The following is a 4872-nucleotide window of genomic DNA, read 5'->3' as shown; positions in this document are numbered from 1 at the left end:
CAATTGCACCTGCTCATCTGGGCTGCCCCAGTGCCCAGGTTCAAAATGAGACACAGGAACCAGGTCTCTGCATCTCCTAACTCAGGTTCACTGCCACCATGCAGGACCCTGGGCTCCCTCCAAGTTGGCTGTTATGTGGACTCAGCTTCGATGGGTAAAGCAAGTAGGATGAGAAAAGAGAACACAGTATTTCTTCTACTGAGCTGATGCCCAAGTAAGCAGTGCAGTCTCACATTGGAGCCTCTGCCCTGCCCTCCTCCCTCCTGGCACTTCCTGGAGCACATAAAAGGCACCTTGCTGGGCATGTCTCACACCAGACCACAAGACCAAGATAAGCTGGAGCCTCCCTTGCCTCCTCCCAGGAAGCCTGCTGTCATCCCCACCCTGGTCATGCTGGCGGCCTGCCTCAGCGCTGGTGAGTACCCAAGCCTGGACGCAGGAACTCTCAGTACCACCCAGTCCTGCTCAGAAGGGATGAGCTGCCTGTGCCCTCTCCGAAGCCGCCGGGAGAGGCCTGGAACACTGAATCCCAGAGAACTGGGGCTCAGGAACTGGGGGAGAACCCCAAGGCTGTGAGGAAACCTGGAAAGGATCCCACCTTCTATATCTAACAACTCAGAATTCCAGGGAATAGAACAGACTGGAAGGAGGGAGGAAACCCATGCGGATGAGCACGTGTAACAAAGAATGGAATAGAAATACGAACTCCTCAGAGCTCAAACTCGACAGACCCTAAGATACCCAGAGACCCTACTGCAGCTTCCAGGATTGGGGTCTCCACCACATGCTAGCAACCAAACACTTGTCCCCAGAAGAAACTCAACCAAGGCAAGGTCTCTCATTTTAGGCAGAGAGGAATGTTCCAGCAAGGGATCTTCCCTTTGGGAAACTGCCAACTCAGAGTGGAGTTTTCTTTAAGAAAAAGAAAAAATATGGACCACTTCATGAATTTGCGTGTCATCCTTGTGCAGGGGCCGTGCTGATCTTCACTGTATCGTTCCGATTTTAGTATATGTGCTGCCGAAGCGAGCACTGGAATGGAGTTTTCTTTTTTTGTAGAGACGGAGTCTCACTGTACCGCCCTCGGTAGAGTGCTGTGACGTCACACGGCTCACAGCAACCTCCAGCTCTTGGGCTTATGTGATTCTCCTGCCTCAGCCTCCAGAGCAGCTGGGACTACAAGTGCCCGCCACAACGCCCGGCTATTTTTTTGTTGTTGCAGTTTGGCAGGGGCTGGGTTTGAACCCACCACCCTCAGCATATGGGGCCGACGCCCTACTCACTGAGCCACAGGCGCCGCCCCGGAGTGGAGTTTTCTAAACATTTTTGTGCTCTGCAGAAAGGATAAGAGGAAGATATAAGGGAAAGAAGGAGGGAGAGACGGAAAGAAAGGAGCAGCGGGAGGGAAGAACGAAGACATCTCCCTTCCAGCCCCTTGTCTTTGGAGAACTGGGTCACCTAATTCTGTTTTTCACTCTACATCAGCTTCTTCCACTCTCATCTGAAATACTCTGGGACTATTACTCAGTTTTGAGTAGAAAACTCAAACCAAGAAACAGTGGAAACTATTTTGCCGAGAGCCTTATTAATTTTTCAAGGGAAATGACATCATTTTGAACTGAAAAGCATACTAATTAGGAAAGCCCAATGCTGTAGAGATAGGTATGGTTCAGCAAGACAGGACTGAACTATGGGGTAGGTTGGGATGTGTCTGTGTGTGTAACAATAATATTCAACTGGAGGTCTGACTAGAAGTGGCTGCTTTGAATGGGGCCTTAGAGTCAGAGCAGGGAAGCCAAATTTTCCACAAGCTGGAAAATTCAAGGACAAGGGAGTTGAGTGAAACTCAGTGGAAAGATGGAACCAAGCAGAGGACAGAAAATGGCAACCAATTCCCTGGCTGCAGGGATTTGAGAAGAGAGCACTGTTTGGGCAGCACTTGCCTACAGGGAACACAGCGGGACAACAGGGCTGTCTGTGTGTGAGCAGAGCATGGCCCAGGCCCCAGCGCTCATTTGTGCACAGCAAGTCCAGGTGTGGGGCCCATGCTGGGCTGGTACCAGAGCCTCTTTCCTGCCAGAGCATGACTTTGCCACATGTCCCCAGGGACACGTGAGTCAGACCATCACTAACCACTTGTGAGAGGCAAGTTTCCGACAGGAACCAAAACCCTTAGTGGCCTCTTCCCAGCCCCCACGCTGCATAACAAAAATCACATCAGCAGCTTCTACAATCACATTCTGCACATCCGCAGAGAACTCTAGCAGACAGAAAAAATGGCACCTGGTCCCACCCCAACTGGGGAAGTCCAAGGAAGAGACAGGCAAGCCACCAAAAGCTGGGTGGAACCTAGAAAATATGCACCACATAGTCATCAATGGCTTAGAGAATCATCAGATCTCACATCCACTCCATCGATGAAAAGTCTGCTATCCCTTGCTGACGGGCCTGGCTGTTTTCATCTGGGCAGGCCCAGCCAGAGGGCTGGTCGGCTTAGAAACGGGCCTGGAGACTTGTGTGCTTTCTCTTTTCTGTGCTCAGCTTCTTTCTACAAGTCATCAAATCCCTGTTCATGGGCTCATTCTCCATTTATGACATGGCACTGGCAGCTTTCAGCCCTGATCGAGACATGAGACAGGCAGGGACCCTCCCCGAGAGACCAGAGGCAGATCACTAACTGCACAGTAACCTGCATCCTTCACTCACATTGTCAGAGTGGCTGCCTCTAGCCATTTGGCTGCAATGCTGCCCTATTTTCTAGACCTGTTTCTAATCCAGAGATGAGTGTCACAATGCCAGTGTTCCCAGGCAAACAGGCACTGGTGATCTTTCTAGGCATTTCCCCTTACCTTTTTTTAAGAGGCTTTTGAGAAATAATCCAAGCCCTTTTACAATCTTACTTCCTCCCAGAATTTACTGTATCTCTGTAGCTGAGGTTAAAGTTTCTGTGTATTGTCATCCATCTCTGTTTAACTTTGGCCTTCATTCACTATTGTGTTGGGGGTTTGTATCTTTCTTTATTCTCGAAAAAAAAATAGTCCAAGGCTCACTGTGTGATTAAGAATCCCACTGGATTGGGTGGCGCCTGTGGCTCAGTGAGTAGGGCGCCAGCCCCATATGCCGAGGGTGGTGGGTTCAAACCCAGCCCCGGCCAAACTGCAACAAAAAAATAGCCGGGCGTTGTGGCGGGCGCCTGTAGTCCCAGCTGCTCGGGAGGCTGAGGCAAGAGAATCATGTAGGCCCAAGAGTTGGAGGTTGCTGTGAGCTGTGTGACGCCACGGCACTCCACCGAGGGCGGTACAGTGAGACTCTGTCTCTACAAAAAAAAAAAATAATAATCCCACTGGATTTAAAAGCCTAAATTCCACCCCCAAGCCTGTGCCCTGCGCTTCCTGGACTCCACGCCCACCACTCGCCCACCAGTGGGGCCTCTTACATTCTTTGCCTCTCTCACGTTCGTGCCTCTACCTCTTACATACCTGCTAAAGCAGGGAGGTCCTGGGAAATCAGAGTATTAAAAAAGATGTCAGCTGAGGCCCCCAGGAGAAAATGCAGAACTCCCCCAAGTCCCTTGCCTCTACATTCCTTCCAGCAAAAGGAGCTCAAGCCCCCTCCCTTCTGGCCCACCATCTTCTGAACATCTCAAACTCCACGGGTAGTAGAAGCAGAGACCTGGTCCCGGGCTGCCTCTAACCTCCTGAGTTCTCTCTCCACCCTCCCCGCTTGGCTGCTCTGGGCAGAGCCTGAAGCTCATCCCTGACCCTTTCCTCTCCAGCCAACAGAAGGTACCTCTAAATGGTCCCCTGAAATTATCCCCTCCCGAAAGGGCCTCCTAACCCACCAGAGGAATTCTGATCAAATACCTCCTCCACTGCCCATCCCCCTGCCATCCCTCAGCGCCTCCCACGGCTTAATAAAAGTTCAAAGTCCAGGAAAGGGTCGTGGCTGGCTTCTGCCCCCCACTTCCTTCCCACTGCCCCTCACTCCGCTCAGTCCCCACAGCCCCATGTCCTCTGCCCTCCAGCCCCTTCCCACCTCCGGGCCTTTGTACTAGAAACACCGCACGGGCTGTTCAATCGCTCTAGACTAGAGCAAAATGCACAGAATAACAGAACTCGTCCTCAAGATGCGTCCAGTGTGGATCTCCACCCCCATCCCAGGGTAGTCGCCCCGCCCGCCGCTCCATCCGCAGCAGCTAAACCGGAGCGCAGCCGGGTGGAGGAGGCTGCTGGTGGGCGAAGGGCGTGGGCGCCGAGGAGCGCTGCGGCCACCAGGGGGCAGTGCCGGCCGCGGGGCCCACAGCGGACCCGCGCCCCGAGACCCGGCTCCCTGCGGGCTGAGGGCGAAGCGCGGTTCTGCCTGGCGAGTTTGTGACGTCTGTGTAATTTTTTAAATCTGATTTTTAAAAAAGGATTTTTAAGTCATAATTCTGAGGAAAAACAGGAGCAGTCACACAAACCATGTTGCCTCCCGGTTGAACCCTGCCAACGATGCGTCAGCCCTCTTGGAATTAGCAATAACTCCATTCTCAGACGATTCCAAGGGTGAGGCCAATAATCTGGAACGTGAGACCGCCCCAAAGGTGGGGAGGACCAAGGGGAGCTGGTGCGGCCAACCTTTGACCTTCACCTGCCCGATTTTTGAAGTCCTGAGACAGAAAGCACAACCTGATTATCTTTATTGATTGCTTGCTCAATGGCAGGCCTTTTCGCAATTTCCCTTTCACTCCTCACACAACCCAGATTCCAGAGCCCAGGCCCCAATCCCTGCTCTACAAGTAGTGGGACCCCCAAGGCAGAAATCTGCAGGGATGATAAACGAAGAGTCCACCTAGCCCCGAAACACACACTGGTGCACCCAAAATGTAAAGCC

The 4872-nt window shown here is 52.4% G+C and overlaps 1 non-coding gene across 1 annotated transcript; it reads right to left on the bottom strand.

Moving 5' to 3' along the window:
* Nucleotides 1-926: 926 nt before the first annotated feature.
* Nucleotides 927-1033, bottom strand: LOC128566111 (U6 spliceosomal RNA). The gene has a single exon (XR_008374407.1). It is a non-coding gene; the product is annotated as a U6 spliceosomal RNA (small nuclear RNA).
* Nucleotides 1034-4872: the final 3839 nt, after the last annotated feature.

Source organism: Nycticebus coucang, chromosome 14, assembly GCF_027406575.1.
Source record: "Nycticebus coucang isolate mNycCou1 chromosome 14, mNycCou1.pri, whole genome shotgun sequence".
NCBI classification, from domain to species: domain Eukaryota; kingdom Metazoa; phylum Chordata; class Mammalia; order Primates; family Lorisidae; genus Nycticebus; species Nycticebus coucang.
The sequence above is the reverse complement of the archived record's forward strand: the minus strand, read 5'-3'. Positions and strand labels throughout refer to the sequence as shown.